The following is a 20,910-nucleotide window of genomic DNA, read 5'->3' as shown; positions in this document are numbered from 1 at the left end:
CTTATCTGTGATTGACACGATGGGAGTAGCGAGGCCATGAGAGATGGCAAGGTCGAGGGTGGCCGTGAATATTGGTTGGGGAGTTTACATGGAGAGAGAGATTAAGGGAGGATAGGAGGCTAGTGAATTCCGAGGAGAGAGAGCATGATGAATTGCGATGGAGATGGAAACCTCAGAGGATGTGAAGTCGTTCTGTGTAAAGGCAGGGGGAGGAAAGTAGTGAAGAAATATCAGTAATAAAATTTTTATGGTAGTTGGGTGAGGGTGGGGGGTAGGAGTAGAGAATGAGAATTTTAAATGAGAGGTGGGAGGGGTGAATTAAGGTGAGATGCTCAAAGGAGGAGAAAGTGCCGGAGGAGTAAGAGAACAGACCGAGGTGTGATTTTCTGATGAGAGTCACACCGCCACCACGACGGTCTGAGCGGGGCAAGTGGTGGAATGTATAGCCAGGTGGGGAGGCTTCATTTAAGGGTAAGGTTTCATCACCCTTCAACCAAGTTTCCGTCAGAGCCATGATGTCGTGCCATCATCCACGTTAAGTTGATGGATGGCAAGGGAATTGTTTGCAAGTGCACGGACATTCTGGCGGGAGATGCAGAGAGGATCGGTGATGGCTGCCCTACTGCCAGCATTCACAGGGTCAGCGCTGAGGGTGGTGAGTTGGACGGGGAGGTGATTGGCAACATTAGCCCCCAGTGGGTGCGCTGGGAGGATGGTCGGCGAGATAGTAGGATGCGACTGTTGGGAGTTGCTGCTTGTAAGGTGGCAGCAATGAATGCCTCGATGGGCCCTTTATAGGATGCCAAGAGAGGCACAGAGGGAAGCTGTGGGCTTATCTAGGAGGGAGTTAAGCCTGGGATGGCAGCAGGAGATTAGGAAGGGCGAAGAGTAATGAAGGATTCAGGTAGGGATTTGGGAGGGCAGAGTATCCTAGAGAGGAGAGATGAAAGATGGCATGACGACAGGAGCGAATGGTCAGGGAGAGATAAAGAGAAAAGGAAAGAGGGGGAAAAGTGGAAAAGTATTGAATAGCTCAGGTCCGGAGCGGCAGCCAAAGTGCACACGCAAATGGACAAGGGAAAAGCTCAAGCAACAAAGGTTACATATGTCTGTTTAAATGTAGTAGTTAATGGAATAAAAGTCAGAGGTCCCATGGAAGGACAAAGCTGACATGAACAGGATGGAGCCAACACGGAGCAGCGACGAACCGCTGTCCAAAGCAGGAGAATGAAGTCCAGAATTGACCTAGGATCAACCGCCGTTTACGGAAGAGAGTTTCAAACTTTTACCACCCTTTGCATGTAGAAGTGCTTCCTAATTTCACTCCCGAAAGGCCAAGCTCTAATTTTTAGGCTATGTCCTCTCGTTCTAGAATCACCAACCAGCGGAAATAGCTTCTCTCTCTCAACCCATCAGTTCTCCATATCTTGTAAACTTTGATCAAATCACCCCTTAACCAGGGAATACAATTCTAGTTTATGTAATCTCTCCTTGTAATTTAACCTTTGGAATCGAGGGATCATTCTGATAAATCTACGCTGCACTCCTTCTAAAGGCCAATGTATCCGTCCTAAGGTGTGGTGCCCAGAACTGAACGCAGTACTCCAGGTGTGGTCTAACTAGGGCTTTGTATAGCTGCAGCATAACTTCTACCCCCTTGTATTCTGGTCCTCTAGGTATAAAGGTCAAGCCAAGCTTATTTCTCTCCTGTTCAATAACATCAAAAATGGATCAGTTATTTACTCATGACATCAGAGCAATCCACCTAGATTCTTTTTAGGACTCCAATCTTAATTGAAAACTGATAGATGACTCCAATAAAATGTAGGAAGAATTATTTTGAGGTAGAAAACACAAGATACTACCAGCAACTGTGAGAGTTTAGGATAAGTCGGTACAAATTTAAGATTGTTACATGTGGCATTTCAATTAACTAGTTCTGTCTGTGCACATTAGCTGGACACTAATATGGTTGGAATTTCAAAAGATAAAAATAATAATTTTTACACCAACATTTGAATTTTGAAATTCTGCCACATTAACATCTCTTGGATAATACAAAGGGACAAGAATAATTAATGATAAAAACGTAACACACAACAGAGAAGACATATTTGTGTGCTCTAACTCCAGAATGTACTAGATTTAATTACATTTAAACATATTGTGATATGTTGTAAACAGATCAAATCAGCCTCTGATTCTGACACATGTTACATGTAGTATCCCTCTAAAATGTAAGCAGAAAATTTGCTCAAAGGTTTTGTTCCTTGGATTTTTTCAAATACCAAACAGGAAACAATTCAGGAGACAGAACTATCTTCAGAAGCTAATCGATGGCTTTAAGGAATAAATAATCCATGACACAAAATGGGTCGTGTCAAATAGCTCTGGATGTTTTTGTGAGTTAGGAATAACCACAATTGATTTCTTCCATATTGTAACTACGGCACCTTTAAATCTGTAATGCTTCTAGTTTTATAATCTCCTGTTCTTAGCATACACTGCAGCTCCACATATTCTGCATGAAAAGGGGTGAGTTCAGCTAGTTTTATCTGCAATTCCTCTTGGCATATCTTTCAAAAAGAGTGCCTATGACTCCAGCTTGTTTTAGGTTGATGCCATACTTAATAATAAAATGAATTAATAATGAAAACTTCATTACCAAAAATAATTGAAAATGCAGCAGTAATGATTACACTTTGATACTGGATTACATCAACTCGAGAGCTCTGATGGAAAAATAATGCTTTAGAACAGGGGGAAAAAAGAGGTCTCTTCCGGGCAGCTGCATTTAGCATATTTTTCTACAATTCGTTCAAGTCAGCTCCATCTCCAACTTATGCCATGATATAGAGCACATTATAAATTTCATAAATGGAAAACAGTTAATAAAGCTTTCAAACCATGGTTTTTGGAACCACATTTATAGTATCAGTGAAAGCACATACTATAGAACATAGAATGACAAAATTTTTAGTGCCTCAACTTATTAAATCCTGTCATTCTTATGGTTTTGCACAATAGCCTTTCAGCACACTGCTACCTGTTAAAATATTACCATCAGATTGACAGTCTTCAATTTGCATATCCAATCAAATAAATTAAAAACTCAGTTGTTATATTATGTTCCACCCAAAATATATAACCTATCTTTCTCCTACATACTGACTGATCCATTGTGCATTTATAGCATTTTCTGTTTTATGTCACATTTCCAATGTTTAAGGATATCACAAAAAATAATTTGATTGAATAATTGAAATCTAAAAACAGATTCTTCACTGCTAAATGAAGCAAATACAAGTTATAATTATGATTAAAATTGGATGTACAATGGAACTTAAATCAACTGTTTTTCACCACACAGATAGTAACACGTAACATCCTTCCTGCAACCAAACCTTAAGTGAAACCTCATTTTACAAACTGCTGGTACAAACTTTCATTTTTCCTGATTTTAGCTGAAACTCTGTAAAGGCAGGTTCAGGAACTCGAACCTTAGGCAAAAAAATCCTGATGATGATTTGCACACAACTGTAATAATGATGTTTGACTGCAATTTAGTTTAACTTGAATGATAATTCTGAGAAAGTTTTTTTTAAGCAATGGCATCATGTCTTAGTAGGAACATTTTATTTAGCAGCTGAAAACATCATTCTATGCCACTGAAAGACATTAATCAATTAATGTTAAGACTCTGCCAGCACTTTCACATCTGCACATTTGTGTGTGCTAGGGAGGAAATGGCCTCATATTATGCAGTAATATTAAGAGGTCATTTCCTTCTTGGTTTTGCAAAGTGGTCACAATAATAGTTTGATTAAAAAGATACTAAGGCTTTTAAAAAAATAGTCGCACACGTGTTTGACTTTAATAGGTCAGAGGTTTGTAAGTTACAAATAATGTGCTCGCTGCCATCAATCTACACATTGCTCCTCAGTAATGTAGTAGATAGCACAGTCATCCTAGCAAGGACCCCACTGATTTAATTTCCAAAGAGAAAGCTCTATCAATAACCCCCTGATCCCAAAAGGAAAACTCCAGAGTTTCCTCTGTCACTATATCTAGAGTAATCAACTCTGGTCAATTTCAGAGGTGTGGGTTAAGCAGCATGGGAATCACAGTTTCAGAGTGCTGATAATCTCTCTCCGTACGTATTCTAATAATCTCCAATCCTGTTCCCAACCTGATATCTGGCTCTTTATTTTGAAGAATTTAACTGGAACAAATACTTATTTTACTCAAAGTTTATCTCTAAAGATAAAACCATTTATATTTTATTAAATCACTTCACAGTATTGCTTACATGTTATCGGACTTAACGTGTAGTTTCAGCAAGAATTCAATTTTTTTAAACAGAGTAAGTGTTCAAAATCTGTAATCTCTCAACTGAGGGATTTGTGACTATCACTTTATCTTTTGGTGCTTGTTGCTTGAGGTGGAACATTCAAGTACAAATAACAAAACCACTTCAGGATTCTTCAGTTAAAATTTGTAGATTTTTCTTTAATTTACTATCAGTGAATAATAAAGAACACAATTGCTCACCATAAAACGGATGATTCTTTTGGATGCTCATTTATTTCTCTGATTTATTTTGATATCAAAATTAAACACATTGAAACACACAGAACCCTACAGTAATAAGTGGTCAACCAAACTGATGATCAGTTTTTGAGTGGTTAGCCAGTTACATGTCACATGAGAACCTATATATAATGAGTAAATGTAAAAGTGGGCTCAGAAGAGGTCACCTGAAGCTGTTAATAAATGACAGCAGCTATTCCCTGTTTGCAGTATAGTGAGACTGACTAGTTGGCTATGAGTTACCATAGTGAAATGTCCTATGGCTCAGAGTTGGTACAGGGAGAATTACTGCAACATAAAAAGATTAACTAACATGCATTGGTAGGCAACAATTATGCTTTGAAAGGATGTTAAAGAAATCATGTGTTGTGCCAGTCATCCAGAATATAATTTGTGCATTCAGGTTCTTGTTGGGGTGCAAATCTAAAGCACTCACAAAAATTGATTTTGGGGACAGAAGGACAGAGATTTAACATTTCATGATTTACAGTACTTTAAACATATGGGAACCTGTTCAACCTGCGCCATCTCCAGGCCAGGTCCAAGACCACCCCAACCTCTGTCGTCGAGCTGCAGTACGCGGTCGACACCTGCGTCTGCGCACATACAGAGGCTGAACTCCAGGACATAGTCGATGCATTTACTGAGGCATATGAAAGCATGGGCCTTGCTCTAAACATCCTGAAGACAAAGGTCCTCCACCAGCCTGTCCTCATCGCACAGCACTGCCCCCCAGTCATCAAGAGCCACAGTGCGGTCCTGGACACCGTGGACCACATCCCATATCTCGAGAGCCTCCTGTCAACAAGAGCAGGCATCGACGACGAGATCCAACACCGCCTCCAGTGCGCCAGTGCAGCCTTTGGCCGCCTGAGGAAAAGAGTGTTTGAAGATCAGGCCCTCAAAACTGCCACCAAGCTCATGGTCTACAGGGCTGTAGTAATCCCTGCCCTCTTGTATGGCTCAGAGACATGGACCATGTACAGCAGATACCTCAAGTCGCTGGAGAAATATCACCGATGATGTCTCCACAAGATCCTACAAATCTCCTGCAAGGACAGGTGCACTAACATCAGCGTCCTCGTCCAGGCTAACATCCCCAGCATTGAAGCAGTGACCACACTCGATCAGCTCCGCTGGGCAGGCCATAGTTTGCACGCCAGACACGAGGCTCCCAAAGCAAGTGCTCTACTCGGAGCTCCTTCACGGCAAACGAGCCAAAGGTGGGCAGAGAAACGTTACAAGGACACCCTCAAAGCCTCCCTGATAAAGTGCGACATCCCTACTGACACCTGGGAGTCCCTGGCCCAAAACCACCCTAAGTGGAGGAAGTGCATCCGAGAGGGCGTTGAGCACCTCGAGTCTCAACGCCGAGAGCATGCAGAAATCAAGCGCAGGCAGTGGAAAGAACGTGCGGCAAACCAGTCCCACCCACCCCTTCCCTCAAAGACTATCTGTCCAACCTGTGACAGAATCTGTGGCTCTCGTATTGGACTGTTCAGCCACCAAAGAACTCACTTCAGGAGTGGAAGCAAGTCTTCCTCGATTCCGAGGGACTGCCTCTGACGATGGTGATGATGATACGCCCATTGATTTGAGTGTTTGTGTGAGACATAATATCAGACTGGGAGTAGGTGCTTAGTTGTGTACCAGAGGGCTCAGTGCTTAGACCCCTCTTTGTTCTTATCTATATAATAGCACTAAAATTGTGAATGCGGCAGATTTGTTAGAAAATTGAGCAGATAGATGATAATTAAAATTTAATAGTGACAAATACATCATCAGAACTGTGGCGTGCAAAACTACAGAAGCTATGTTGAAGCTTTATAATGTACTGAGGTCAATCATCACTTAGAATATGGTGTACACTTCTGGTGGCCACATTGCAAGAGCCATGAGGAAGCATACAGAGAAGAAAGACAAGAATGATCTGAAGTGTAAAGGAGAAGAGGTACGAGGAAAGATGACAGAAACTTTAGAAACTATTTTACAAATGTGGATTATCAGTGGGAGCCTCATCCACTGGCAGCAAATACTTGGAAATGGCAGTAGTAATGCCTTTGATTTTCCAATGCACAAAGCCAGCAGGCTAGTAAAATTGACTCTTTAATCTGGATAGTCTAGAGAGAATGGCCCTGAAATTCCTAGGATTGGAGAGGACAGAAAGCCAGATTTCCATCCTGGGTGGGGGCTCAGAAATTTGGGGCAGAACCTAGATCTACTAGGATTCCGCCTCATTTAGACTGGCCCTTTAAATTCCAGTTAGGTGAGCCTACCCACTCCACAACCCTACCTCAACATGAAGGGGCATGTCTCGGAGAGCTTTTGGGCTTCTGCAGGATATTCTGCCTTTTACACCCACTATAGACCTCAATGGAACTCATGCCAGGTAAGAGGCCCATTTGCACCATTGGGAACAGAGATCTGTAGGAGAGGATTTTCTAGGGAGCTTTGCTAGGTCTCTTTTCCACCGTCTGTTCCAAAATTCCTACTGGCAACAGTCATCACTGATGCACCTTCTCCGACAATACAAAGGACCCCATTGCTGGGATTTGGGACAAGATCTCCAGCTTGGGGCTAAGGTGAGCGGAGGTTTCACTTTGCTGCACAGCAGATCACCAGGAATTTCAGCGCCAGTAAGTTTTAAAGGCAACTTCAAATAAGTCTATAAAGTATTAAATTAATTCATTGGTTGAAATGAAACCAGAATATAATTTTAAGGTCAGTAGAAGACATAAATTTAAATAAATGCTATGTAAATTTAATTCAGATCTTAGGAAACGTTTCTTTAGTGAAAGCCATGGCTCAATTGGTAGCATCCTCGCCTCTGAGGCAGAAGGTTTTGGGTTCAAGTCTCACTCCAGAGACTTGAGCACAAATATGTAGGCTGCCACTTGGTGCAGTGCTGAGGGCGTGCTGCTCTGTCTGAGATGCCGTCTTTCAGATGAGACATTAAACCGAGGCCCCGTCTGCCCTCTCAGGTGGACGTAAGAGATCCTATGGCATTATTTTGAAGTTATCCCCGCTGTCCTTGCCAATAATTCTCCTTCAATCAACATCATTAAAACAGGTTATCACCTAATCACATTGCTGTTTGTGGGAGCATGCTGTGCGCAAATTAGCTGCCACGTGTCCTACATTACAACATGACTACACTTAAAAAGTACTTAATTGGCTGTGAAGTGCTTTGGGATGTCCGGTGGTCATGAAAGGCGCTATATAAATGCAAGACTTTATTTCTTTCTTTTGTAAGAGTGATTAATGTTGGTAATGCTTTACCAGATATGGTAGTGGAATCCCAGACATTAGGGAGTTCAAGATGTATTTAGATACAAAAGCAAAATACTGTGGATGCTGGAATTTGAAATAAAAACATAAAATGCTGGAAATATTCAGCAGGTCAGGCAGCATCTGTGGAGAGCGAATCAGAGTTAACATTTCAGGTTGATGACTCTTCGTCAGAACTATGAAAAGTTAGAGATGTAACAGGTTTTTAAGCAAGTGTAGGGGTAGGGAAAGGGCGAAGGGGAGGAAAGAACAAAAGGGAAGGTCTGTGATAGGGTGGATGGCAAAAGAGATTAAGAGACAAAAGGGATGATAGTGCAAAGCAAATTGAGAAGGTATTTAGATACTAGGCTTGGTGGACTGAAATCCTAGAGAACAAATTCAATGGGCCGAATGGCTTTTTCTTTCCGTGACTTTTTCCTACACTCTTGTGGTGCAATTATCTAAAGACACATTGATATGACAGCTGTTAATAAAATTCTTTACCCATGTTTTAGCTGTTTAACAAAAAGGCACTACGTAGGTGCTGTGGTTTTATTTTTCATTGCTGCCTTTACTGCAGAAAAAAACTTGAAAATCTTCTTACCCAAGAAACTGCAATTTACAACAATTCGATTTTGGACAACCATCGCTAACTCATAACTGGCTCTAATGCTTGCTACTTTCTTCTCCTTTTTAAAATTTGTTACTGGGATGTGGGTGTCACTGGCAAGACCAGCATTTATTGCCCATCCCTAATTGCCCTCGAGAAGATGGTGGTGGTGAGCCGCCTTCTTGAACCGCTGCAGTCCATATGGTGAAAGTACTCCCATAATGCTATTAGGGAGGGAGTTCCAGGATCTTCACCCAGCGACGATGAAAGTACGGCGACATATACAAGTAAGGATTGTGTGTGACTTAGAGGGGAACTTGGAGGTGATGGTGTTCCCATGCACCTGCTGCCCTTGTCCCTCTAGATGTTAGTCGTGTGTTTAGGAGGTGCTGCTGATGAGTTGCTGCAGTGCATCTTGTAGATGGTACACACTGCAACCACGGTTTGTTAATGTGGATGCGTAAAAATCTTCAGAGACGTGCTATGTAATAGAGTAGAAAATCAAATTTAATTTCAAATTCAAATTGAATTTGACCTGCCATGAAAATGTGGTACAAATTACTATGGATAAAACTAGTATTGTATACCAGATACAAATGAATCAGGTTATGTGCCTGGAAATTGGGATTTTCAAAAGTTTCTTACGTTTTATCCATGATAAGAGTAGGTATACCAATATTTCCTAAATCAAGATGATAATTGGAACTTCACTAAAATGTTATTAAGCATTTGACAAGAAATTTCTGAAAACATGGCTGCATAATCTGACAGTACTGTATCTGTAACTGGCCAGGCTCAAGTGTTAACCATTGGCAGGCATAAGAAAATTGTTCAACATTACAGGCAGAGTATATTACAGACTGATATACCAGGGGGCAAATGTGTATTGAATTATCATTTCTTAAGTAGATTGGAATTTGGGTTTTGGGGAAAGTAGTTGGAGACTTAACAGTTATGACAATAATTTTCAATGAAATGAACTTATCTTCAAGCTAATTTCTAAAAAAATGTTTATTTAGTCTAAAAACAAAGGCTCAAAATTCCTGGGTCTCCGATGCAGTGGCAGAAGGGTGGCTGGTTGAAACTTCTGCCTGCTGAGACTAAGGATGCCGAGCCTATCAGAACCCCGGGGTCAGCTGCTTTGGATGCGAGTTGTTCCAGCAGTAGAGCAGATATTTCGGGTGGCCGGCGGAGTGGGGGAGGGTGTGGGGGGGGCGGAGGGTGTGGGGGGGGGTGGGAAACCAGGAAATTTGGAAAGGAGAAAGGAAGCAACTTTCTTATTTAAAGAGCTCAATCAATTGAAAGGGATGACGACAGTGGTACCAGGGAATGCAGTGAGAGCTGCAAGAGAAGGAAAAAGATGAGTACGCTATTTATTGGAGTTGGATTTTTAAAATTGCTGTCAGAAATCAAAAGAGAGATACTTTTGTTGGAATAGCTGGGGGAAATTCCAGAGTAACCTATTAACTTTGCTTTGATATGGGGGGGCAGTGGTGGTGGGGGGAACAGATGGAGGATTTACCCACATCCTTCCTCTGTGACTTCCTTTAAGGGTGCAAGTGAGTGGAAACGTGGTGAAACTGGCTTCTACCCTATTTTCTAGTTCTCCGACCAGAAATCTATGGCACTTACTCCTTGGCTGGGATTGGAAATTCAGCTTGTTTCGGTAAATTTACACAGCATGAAATATTCTCCATTTCCACGTACACAATGAATGCACAGCTCTCGAGTTACAAAGTCATAAGTAGTAAACACAAAAGAAATCAGATCCTGTACCTCGATTTACTGTTTTGACTTATCTGACATAAATAAAACCTTCATAACTCAAAAAGATTATTTCTATTTTTACTATTTTATGTAGCAGAATCCAAGACTGTTTTGAGCAGTAGATGGTAAATAAATGCTGGGAACATCATTGTCATGTATCATTTGCAAGGAGAGTTCCGAACAGGTGTGGAATGGAGTGCTTTTTTTCAGTAGGCGCAAGGAAATCTTGTGGTATGTGTGTGTCTGTGGGAACAAAGGGAACTGTGCCATATGTTTGTGTGTGACTCTGTGGGAATGAGGAAGCTGAGAAGATGTATATGTTTATGGGAATGAGGGAGCTGTGTTAACTGTGTGTGTGTCACTTGCACATTAGTTAGTGACTGATTTGCTGATAGTATTAATTAGTTGAATAGGATCACAAGGGCCATCATGGTACCTCACAATGTTTATATTGAGGTAAAGTTCAGAATTCTGTCGTGTTTGTCAGTCTCCTGGATGGTGAGAAAAAACAGCAAAAGCTTTTCTGTGGTATTGTACAAATACAAATAGGTATTTTGGGGGCCAAATTGCCCTGCTGCACAATTTGAATTAAGTGAAGATATAGTTCCCGACGAAATGGGCTGCTAAATCTTGCTGAATTGGGCACTTAGAAAAATAAAAAGTTGCGGGGCGGTATCAGAGGCGGATACCGATCGGCTGACAAAAACAGATGCTGGCCGCGGCGCAAGGCCCTCCCCTTTAAGGGAAGGCAATTTCACCTGCTGGACAAAAAGAGGTCGGCGCGGGGCGATAAGGGGTCGGTGCGCACGGAAATGATGTTATTGCCGTGTGCGTCTCTGCCCTGGGTGAAAAGTAAGGGGCGCGTCGCAAACCCGTTTTCGCCTGCAGAATCCAGAGGGCAATTCCAGGGAAGGCGCTCTGGCCGCCACGCCCGCGTGATAAAAAATTAGCGACCCCATTAATGCCCAACGGGTCTTTTCCAATAGGGCAATTTTATCCCCAAGTATTCCCTCAAATGTATGAAATAAGCCCATCATGGCCAGTGTTCACAAATCTCCACCATGATGATGTGCTCGTGATGGCGGCTGTTGCATAATGTGACTGAATGAAGGAGTACAATAGTTCAAATAATAAACCTTAGGATTAGCAAATTGTTGTAAGGACTAATATTTGCTGCTGTGATACTTCAAAAATGACACAGACACGATACAATTATTACAAAATCAACTCAATGAAGAGAAAAATTAATATCTATTCTGCAATAATCATCAATGGTGACAATTTTATGGAAGCATGCTACTGTAAGAACTGGGAGCGCAGATCCAAAAATATTGATTTACAACTTAGCATCCCTCAGAGGGGCCCCAGAACTGAAAAGGATAGGAACTGAAATTTCACTCTGCAGCAAAATGTTCTTGAAAGGTTGGGAATGTTAGTGCAATGTATTAACATGGTACACTCTGTTACCCATGCAGGAATAGTAGGAAAATTGGCAGGAAAATTGTTTTAATAATCATTGAAATCTCTCATTACAATAAACATTAAAAAACACAAACAGTGATTTAGTCAAAGAAAGGAGTCATAGAGCAGTACAAGCGTAGATCTTACCGATTAAAGATTCATAGACTGAAATGCTCCAGCTTGCCATTGTACAAGGAATAAAGTAGTTTTGGTATTAGTCATTCTATAGAGCTTCCCCAGCCATTGGGTAAATTATCAGAGCCAAAGTAAAGTGTTTTTTTGGGAAAAACAAATTTAAATAACTGCACACACAAACAACAGTGACTTATACACACATCACACAGCACACACCTATCTGCGCAAGCACTGCAGGTGTATCATTTTGGGGAGGGAACGATAATGTTAAGTGTGTTAGCTGTTAGTTTCAGACTTAAACAAACTGGCATTATGGCACAGGTCCTGATGCTTCATACAATACAGAAGTAGGGGACCAAGTACAGTACTACCTACTTGCAGTGTCACGACAACATATCTGTATGCATGCTCAGCATGAGAGTACATTTTGAAATTTGGCAATTCTAGTGTAGAGCTTCAAGTGACAGGAACACATATCAGGAATTTAGCTGCATCTGATTTATGGTCGTGCAATTTCTGATCATTAATTTTGATATTTTAAATCATAACATTTATGCAATGATTTCCCCATAACCTATCAATAGAGGCTATACTCCTATAGTGGGGAGGATACAGATCGAAGAAGAATCATTTTTTCAATTGCTATTTCTGTGACTTGCAAATCAAAATACTGTTCTTAGTAATTGAATTTCTGAAACTTCTGTAAATCAATTTTTGGGAGAATTTGCCAATAAACAATTTGACACTTCATCAAAATGTCAGTAAAGTTTTAATTCTAAAACATTTATAGAGTACCAATTACACCCCTAGTTTAATTTACTGCAGCACTGTACCTGGATATTGGCCTGTGCTTTGCATTAGAGGAAACTGTAACTGGTCTATTCTAGAATCTGAATTCAGTCAGAGGTATAAGATCAGAATATCCTCTCAAGTTGAATTTTGATCGTGTTTGACCCCATGTTACATTGTCTATTTCCTGCAGAATTCACAGCTTAAATCAGCAGCAAATATGCAATGGAAACCAAAGTTGCAGGCATCCATTCCCACTTCCAAAGGCCACGCCACCTTTGCCTTCCTATAAACACAAGTGGTACTGCAAATGAAGACAGAGTCGAAAGAAACCTGGTTGCTGCCAGGCTGAGCAGCATGAAGAACTCGTGCTCACTGTTGTATGGGGACTGAAGCAGTTTCAGCATCACTTACTTGTACAAAACTGTCCCAGCCTTTGGGGAAGTTATGGGAGCCAAAGTAAATTATATTTTAAGTGCATGCAGTTATTTTAAAAACATTCTTTAAAAAAAATGACTTCCTTTGGCTTTAAAAAAAATTAATTCTCAAGATGTGGGCGTCGCTGGCAATTCCGGCATTTATTCCCCATCCCTAGGTGGTGTGATCAGAGGGCAATTAAGATTCAACCACGTTGGTGTGGGACTGGAGTCACATATAGGCTAGAGTGGGTAATGGTAGAAGGACATTAGTAAATCGGTGGAATTTTTATGACAATCCAACATCATCGTGGCCACTTTGACTGATACCAAATTTAATTGATAACTTACATTTGGCTCGTAAAGCTATGTATAAATATGTGATGCTGAAACAACATCACTCTCTCTTCAAGGACAGGCTAGAGCATTGTAATCTATTAGTTTGGTGGTGGCAAAGTTTTTGACATCTCTTTCAGCCAGCTGCTGTTAAAATAACCTTGGAATGTAAATATGGTGGCTTTAAGGGAGGGAAGTCAGATCAGCAGAACCATGTCTTGAAGGTTCTGCAATATAAAATGGGATAATAATTCACTACCCAGTATATCTTGGTCCACACACAACTTATCTGATAACTTGGCACAATCAGCAAGGCCATAAAAGTATCCGGGAGCACTGAGGTCAGTTATAGTGCTCCTAATACGGTCCCAGCTGTGATCAACAAAATCAGCACAAACCTGGAACCTTCCTTGTCTGTATGGCTCAGCTACTCAATAAATAAACCTGCTGAGCCATTGGAGCAACCACATATAAATATATTTTGAGTTTACTGTAAATGCTGGATATGAATTAAATCTGAAATGGATTTCAAGGATTTCAATTAAGCCCAAGTGAAAGCTTCACACATCCACTTAACAAAAAAATATATTTTCTGCGAATTTTTGGTTTCTGATGGTTTCAAACATTTATATTGGCCAATTATATGAAATGACACAAGACACAGTGATCAAATAAATGTTTGCTAGCATTTTTAGGGACTAACTCCAGAAAAAGACACTTCAATTGTGACCAAATTGGTAGCATCCGAATCTGAAATCAGGTTAATTTATATCTTGCACATAAATATTTCAAAGTAAAAATAATGAACAACTGCAACATTCTGCAGCAAATGTTACAAATACATGCTATAACTATGCATATGCCTATTGCAATAAAATGGCCACTGGAGCCTTTACTTCCCAACAGAAAGTGAGATGAATTCAATACTATGGATCACATATCTTTGAGGCTAGAATTTCTTATCAGCAAAGCTCATGTATAAAAATTCAACATGCTCAGACTATGGTCGGAATCTTATCAGCCCTGCAAGTGTGGGTTTGGAGGCGTGCCTGCTGTCAAAATGGCCGTGATATACAGCGGGGCGGAAGTCCGCTCTGGACCCGCCTCCTTGTAAGTTTGCAAAGTACCGGGTTTGGCTGCGGTTCACAGACCCGACACCAAGCAGCGGGCCAGCCAATTAACATCATTAGAGGTACTTTAAAAGTATTTAAAAATAATTTTATCAGGTACTTACCATTTTTCCAAGTTTTTTTACAAGGTTCACGTCCGTCGGAGAACACGTCAGGTAAGTGTGTCGGGTTCTCAATGACTCTCCATTGCTTTGACTAGTTGACAGCTGCAGAAGTGGTACAAAAGCTACCATTTCACAGCTGTTCAATTTCCAATCTCAGAAGCTGAAGCCTTCAGGATTTGGAAGCCACTTTTGAGCTGTATGCAGTTTGGAAGTGTTTGCAGTGAACTTTCTATCCACTGTCACCTCCTTGGAGCAACCTCTTTCACCTTTGACAAATCGCTTCTGTCATCGCAACTTCAGTTGCCATCTATTCCATCAGCATTGGTGCCCTTGAAAAAAATCTCACCTTGGTCCTCAGAATCACACTGCGATCAGCCCCAACACCAACATAACTAAACACACCAGCATCACCAACAACAACACCAATCTTCTCCGCAATCACCTGATGCTGCACAGGACATAGGGCATCAGCACCTGACCGCATTGCAACCTGGGAGGCCAGGGATGGCCTCACAATGGCCAGATTTACTTTATTTGATGCTGTACATCCTGCCTGCCACATGATGTGCCAGGTTGGCACCACCCCACACTCGCACCTGCAATGCCTAAGCAATTCCTTTCACACTCATCACCATTGTGGGGGGGTACCCTTATGTCTCACCATTCACTACAACTCACCAAGCCACTTCCAAAGATGCACACAAATCTGTCCAAGAATGCAAAGGGCCCAAATTTGGTGAAGGCCCCCGCCCGCCCAAGTAATGCCCAAAGGACCGCCGATGGCCGCCGAGGTACCTGATGGTACTTTGGGCGGGGTTTTCATCGAAAAGGTCCTTCAAACGGCGGCGGGCGGCAAATGAGGGACTTACGCTGCCAATCTGGGCGGCAGCTGGCGGTAAAGGTGCATGCCGCCCAAGTGCCGCTGAGGATGGAGTTGGGCCCACGGAGGGTCGAAGACCTTAAAAAAAAAAGCCAAAAAAAAACCCATCGGAACACCTTCACGGGACCCCATCCAGGTAAGTCCCTGTGAAGAAAAACATTTAAAAAATGTTTACCCACCTTTTTTTTTCAGCTCTTCATATCTACCGTCGGGGACAGACCAGCCTCCTCACAGCGGTCCACCCTTGTTCTAGCGCTGACTCCCGTCCACACCAATCTGGCATCTCGGCAGGTGGGAGTCCACTTACGCCACTCGGCCGTCCACTGACGTCAGCGGGTGGTTCCCGGCGGCTCTCCCTTCCCGCCCGCGCGAGACCAGATCGAAACTGGCACTGGGCGGAACCCGAGGAGGAATGTCGGCGGCAGTGGGCGGTGAGTGCATCAATTTTGGGCCCAAAGTGTTCAAAATAAAGATTTCAATATTTGACAACACATTAGCAGAAACTCTAAATGAACATTGGCTTAAAGACCCAAGTGAAAACCCTTGTGTGTTGTTAGTTGGTATGACTGGACAAGGATGAGTGTGAGGTGTGGCTAGTGAGATGGGGCTGTGATAATGTAGATAGAGGAAGATGGGTGGAGGTGCAAGGTACGTTGGTGTGAGTAAGGATGTGCAGGAGTAGGGTAGGGAAGGCAGAGTGATGGGGATGTGATCAGCGGGCACAGCAGGATAATGTTGAGTGTGACTTTGCAGTAACGTTTCGTGGTCTACTGAGATCATTGAAAGATTTGCGCCACTCTAGCCAGCTCCTCCTGATGACATCCCTGCTGGTGCCCTCCTGTGCAATGTGCAACCAAGCTGCGTTGATGTCATGGGGAGGTCTCTTCCGCCCATTGGAAGGGAAGAAATCCTCCCTGTGTCCAGCATCTGGAGGAAGTCATGGGAGAACCTGGGTGCACCTCAATGCTGCAGAAAACTGACAGAACAACTGTCAAAATCAATATGTCATCAAATGACATCATCAGACCGGCTTCCTTTTAATTGGCTGGGAACCTCGCAGGGCGGGCTTAACAAACCCCATCAACGGAAGATTCTTTTCGCAATGCAGGTTGGAGCCAGGAGCGGGGTCGCAACCCGCCACTGACCCCGGCCGCCATGGTTGGCAAAATCATGGCCTATATTCCGGATTGTGCCATTTTACAGAAGTGTTTATCTGGGTTAATATCTGCATGAAAGTAGTACACATAAGACAAGTGTTACGTGTTCGAAAATTAACTCTGTCCTATGGCAGCTAACAATCACCTAAAGCATAATATTTATTACAATTTTTGATCAAAAAAATTCTGAAATTTTGTGGAATAAGCCAGACAGATGAAAGATAGGTTTGATCTCTGGTCCATACTGTGTTCGTTGACCTCAGTCAAGGGAAGCATGGAGATGTTACCAGGCTCAGGTTCCTACACTTGATCACCGTCCAGCAATCTTTGCTGGAAGTATAAGATTGGATCTAATGTGATGATTCCATGGTCATCCAGCCCCAACACTTCATATGCAGCCTATCTAATCTTTCCTCATAGCCAAATTTCTCCTGTCCTGGCAACATTCTCGTAAATCTCCTTTGTACCCTCTCGAGTGCAATCACATCTTTCCTATCTTTCCTGCTGACCAGAACTGTATGCAGTACTCTAGCTGTGGCCTAACTCATGTTTTATATAGTTCAAGCATAACCTCCCTACTCTTATATTCTATGCCTCAGCTAATAAAGGAAAATATCCCGTATGCCTTCTTAACCACCTTATCTACCTGCCTTGCTACCTTCAGGGATCTGTGGACATGCACTCCAAGGTCTCTCTATTCTTGCACACTTCTCAGTCATCATCATCATAGGCAGTCCCTTGAAATCGAGGGAAGACCTGCTTCCGCTCTAAAAGTGAGTTCTTAGGTGATTGAACAGTCCAAAACGGGAATTACAGTCTGTCACAGGTGGAACGGACAGTCATTGAAGGAAAGGGTGGGTGGGACTGGTTTGCCGCACACTCCTTCCGCTGCCTGTGCCTGGTTTCTGCATGCTCTTGGCGATGAGACTCAAGGTGCTCAGTGCCCTCCCGGATGTTCTTCCTCCACTTAGGGTGGTCTTTGGCTAGGGACACCCAGGTGTTGGTGGGGATGTTGCATTTTATCAAGAAAGCTTTGAGGATGTCCTTCAAACGTTTCCTCTGCCCACCTGGGGCACCTTCATCGTCTCCAGGCCAGATCTAAGACCGTCCCAACCTCTGTCGTCGAACTACAGTACGCGGACGACGCATGCATCTGCGCACAGTCAGAGACTGAACTCCAAGTCATAGTCAACATCTTCACTGAGGCACACGAAAGCTTGGGCCTTACACTAAACATCCGTAAGACAAAGGTCCTCCATCAACCTGACCCCGCCACACAGCACTGCCCCCCAGTCATCAAGATCCATGGCGCGGCCCTGGACAATGTGGACCACTTTCCATACCTCGGGAGCCTATTATCAGCAGGGACAGACATCGATGACGAGGTTCAACATCGCCTCCAGTGTGCCAGTGCAACCTCCGCTGCCTGAGGAGAGGACTGTTCGAAGATCTTCTCAGTATGCTATCATTTATTGTATATTCCCATGCTTTGTTAGCCCTCCCTAAATGTATTCCCTCACACTTCTCCGGATTGAATTTCACTTGTCACTTTTCTGCCCACCTGACCAGTCCATTGTTATCTTCATGCAGTCTACAGCTTTCTTCCTCACTATCAACCACACGGCCAATTTTGTATCATCTGCAAACTTCTTAATCATACCCTCTACATTGAAGTCTAAATCAATGATAATATGACAAACAGCATGTGAACAAATAATGAGCCCTGTGGAACCGCACTGGAAATAGCCTTCCAGTAATAAAAATATCCATTGACCATTACCCTTTGCTTCCTGCCACTGAGCCAATTTTGGATCCAACTTGCCACTTTCCCTCAGATCCCATGGGCTTTTTCTTATCTGATCAGTTTGCCATGTGGAACCTTGTCAAAAGCCTTGTTAAAATCCAGGTAGACTACATTATCATTTTCCTGCCTGGTCCCCATAAGCATCTTTGTATTTCACCAAGGGTATACACGTGCGGTCCCGGCCTGCAAGACCATCAGCAGGCCGGGGCCATTAGAAGGGGCAGCGTGCGGCGGCATACCACTGCAGCGAGCAGCGAGTGCTGCTGCAGGAGGGCGACGGCTGACTGCAGCATGGGCCGGTACAGCAGGAGTGGTGGGGTCGGGGCAAAGGAATGGTAAGAGTTCATAGAGGGATGTGATCGGGGCACAGGAGAGGCGAGAGTTCAGGGCCCAGAAGAGGCGAGGGCCCAGGGGCAGCACAGGCCAGCACATGCTGCGATGTGTGTGCGCACTAAGTCCGTGCAGCAGAGCTGGTCTCCAGTCGTCTTGGTTACTGCTGGCCACTGGACCAAAACTTAGCTCTGTCAAGCCCGTGTGGTGGCTGGGGTGCAATGCCCACCACACGTTAAATAAATCCAAGCACCGACATCTTCCACCCTTCAAGATGCAGTTCGGGATCCTGAATATTAGGTCCTTCATTGAAACACCTGTGAACTCATCCCTTTTCGGCGTGGAAGCAAGTCATCCTCGTTTTGAGTGACTGCTATGATGATGATGATGATGATGCTACCCTCATCGACCCTCTTTGTTACCTCCTCAAAAAATTCAATCATGTTAGTCAGACACGACCTTCCCTGAACAAATCCACGATGACTGTCCTTGATTAATCCATGTCTTTCTAACTGACGATTAGTACAGTCCCTCAGAATTTTTCCCCAATAATTTTCCCACCACTGAGGTTAGGCTGACTGGCCTGTAATTACTCGGTCTATCCATTTCTGCCTTCTTAAACAACAGCAGCCTTCCTGTCCTGTGGCACCACACCTGTAGTCAGAGAGGATTGGAAACTAGAAACCGTCCATTTTCATGTCCATTGATTTCAATGGACCTCAGTCAAGGACATCCCGCTCTCTTTTTCTTATGATATGCTGAACACAATTTCAGAAGATGTTTCAAAACTATCTTCAAAGTAATAAACTTATTTAATTTTTGTCCTGTACTAGCGGCAAACTTAAATATCATAGTGCTCTATCTTTCAAATATTGTGAATAAAGGGAGCCACAATAAAGTACAAATTTATATTTTCAGTTGATATTGTTCTCTCTTGTAAGTCCACTGGTGCTAATTTACCCACTATGCTTCCTCCCTTAGCAGGGAGAACGCAACAATCTGGACCATGGATGATGCATTGTCTGCACATGTTGCTGGCAAATCATTAGAGGCAGCCAACAGGAGGTATGCTCAGTAGTGTGGGGCCCATCCAGTTTTTTCTTGCACTCTATCATGGAATGTTTTATTTAGCAATTCAGATAAGAGCTTGTGAAATATGCCCAAAGAGTATAGCCGAGGTCAAACAGTCAAGGCAGGTGTTTAAACTCAAGTTAAACACTCTACCAGAATAGCTACCTTCCTTGATATATAGTTTCAATTTATCTCATAAAAGAATATTTATCCCTGGATTAAAAAACTGTACTACTCTTTCAAGCAATGTCAAATATTGGCTATCCAGTCTGCATTAGGTACATGGCAGAGATATTTTCCGATTCATTTTCATTGCTATATTCCTTTTAATTCTATAGGAAACACCCAATTTATAAAAAAGGGGACTTGTCAGTTTGTTTTTGCTAATGGCTATATGTCACTTTTTGTGCAATGCACCAAAAAATCATTATCTAAATGGAGGTCAAGAATTGCGGCATCAGTTTTTAAACAGTTGTGATGTTTTAAGGCCATTTGCGACTCTGAGATGTGCCCTAAAATTGCCTTTTTTTGCCTCGTTTTCATAATAAGAACTGTGCAATCTAAAGTTTGAGAGATTTTCTAAGACATATCACAATTGCCTTATTTCACACAAAAACTAATTTTTGGGGCTGGATTTTGATCAAAAACCGCCACCACCGGTTTGCTGCCCAAAAAACTGCCATGACTCCTGCTTTTAAGAATGGCAGAAAATTAATGAAAAAATGGGAAAAAAAATCCACCCGGTGGCAAAAAACGCAAAACATTCACAAGACCCTTTTCTACTGAATTGATGCAAAAGAATTAAAAAAAAAACCTTTAACTTACCTTTTCTGCAGGTTTTCATGCCTACCACTGTTCCAAGAGCTGCTCCGATTGGTTTTTTGGCGGCGTTTTTATTTCTTACATCTACGGGTCACTGCTGTGACCAAACTCGGACGGAAGCTGTTTTTCGAGTGTTGCACGCCGGTGGTCCGCTCCCCAGTGGTATTTCAAAACCACCGGCGGAACACTTTCCATGAATTTCCCACTGGTTGCTTTCCACCCAAAACGAAGAAATACCGCC

At 42.7% G+C, this 20,910-nt stretch overlaps 1 protein-coding gene and 1 long non-coding RNA gene across 5 annotated transcripts in view; one reads left to right on the top strand and one right to left on the bottom strand.

The window, feature by feature from the left end:
* The window catches only part of ikzf1 (IKAROS family zinc finger 1 (Ikaros)), a 127,815-nt gene that overhangs the window by 33,700 nt on the left and 73,205 nt on the right, over positions 1–20,910 (bottom strand). The window lies entirely within an intron of this gene.
* Positions 15,854–20,910, top strand: part of LOC139263939 (uncharacterized) — a 68,886-nt gene continuing 63,829 nt past the window's right edge. The window contains exon 1 of the long non-coding RNA XR_011593255.1: positions 15,854–15,916. This is a non-coding gene — a long non-coding RNA (uncharacterized lncRNA). The remainder of the gene's footprint in view (positions 15,917–20,910) is intronic.

Source organism: Pristiophorus japonicus, chromosome 5, assembly GCF_044704955.1.
Source record: "Pristiophorus japonicus isolate sPriJap1 chromosome 5, sPriJap1.hap1, whole genome shotgun sequence".
NCBI classification, from domain to species: domain Eukaryota; kingdom Metazoa; phylum Chordata; class Chondrichthyes; family Pristiophoridae; genus Pristiophorus; species Pristiophorus japonicus.
This window is presented reverse-complemented; position numbering and strand designations above follow the sequence as displayed.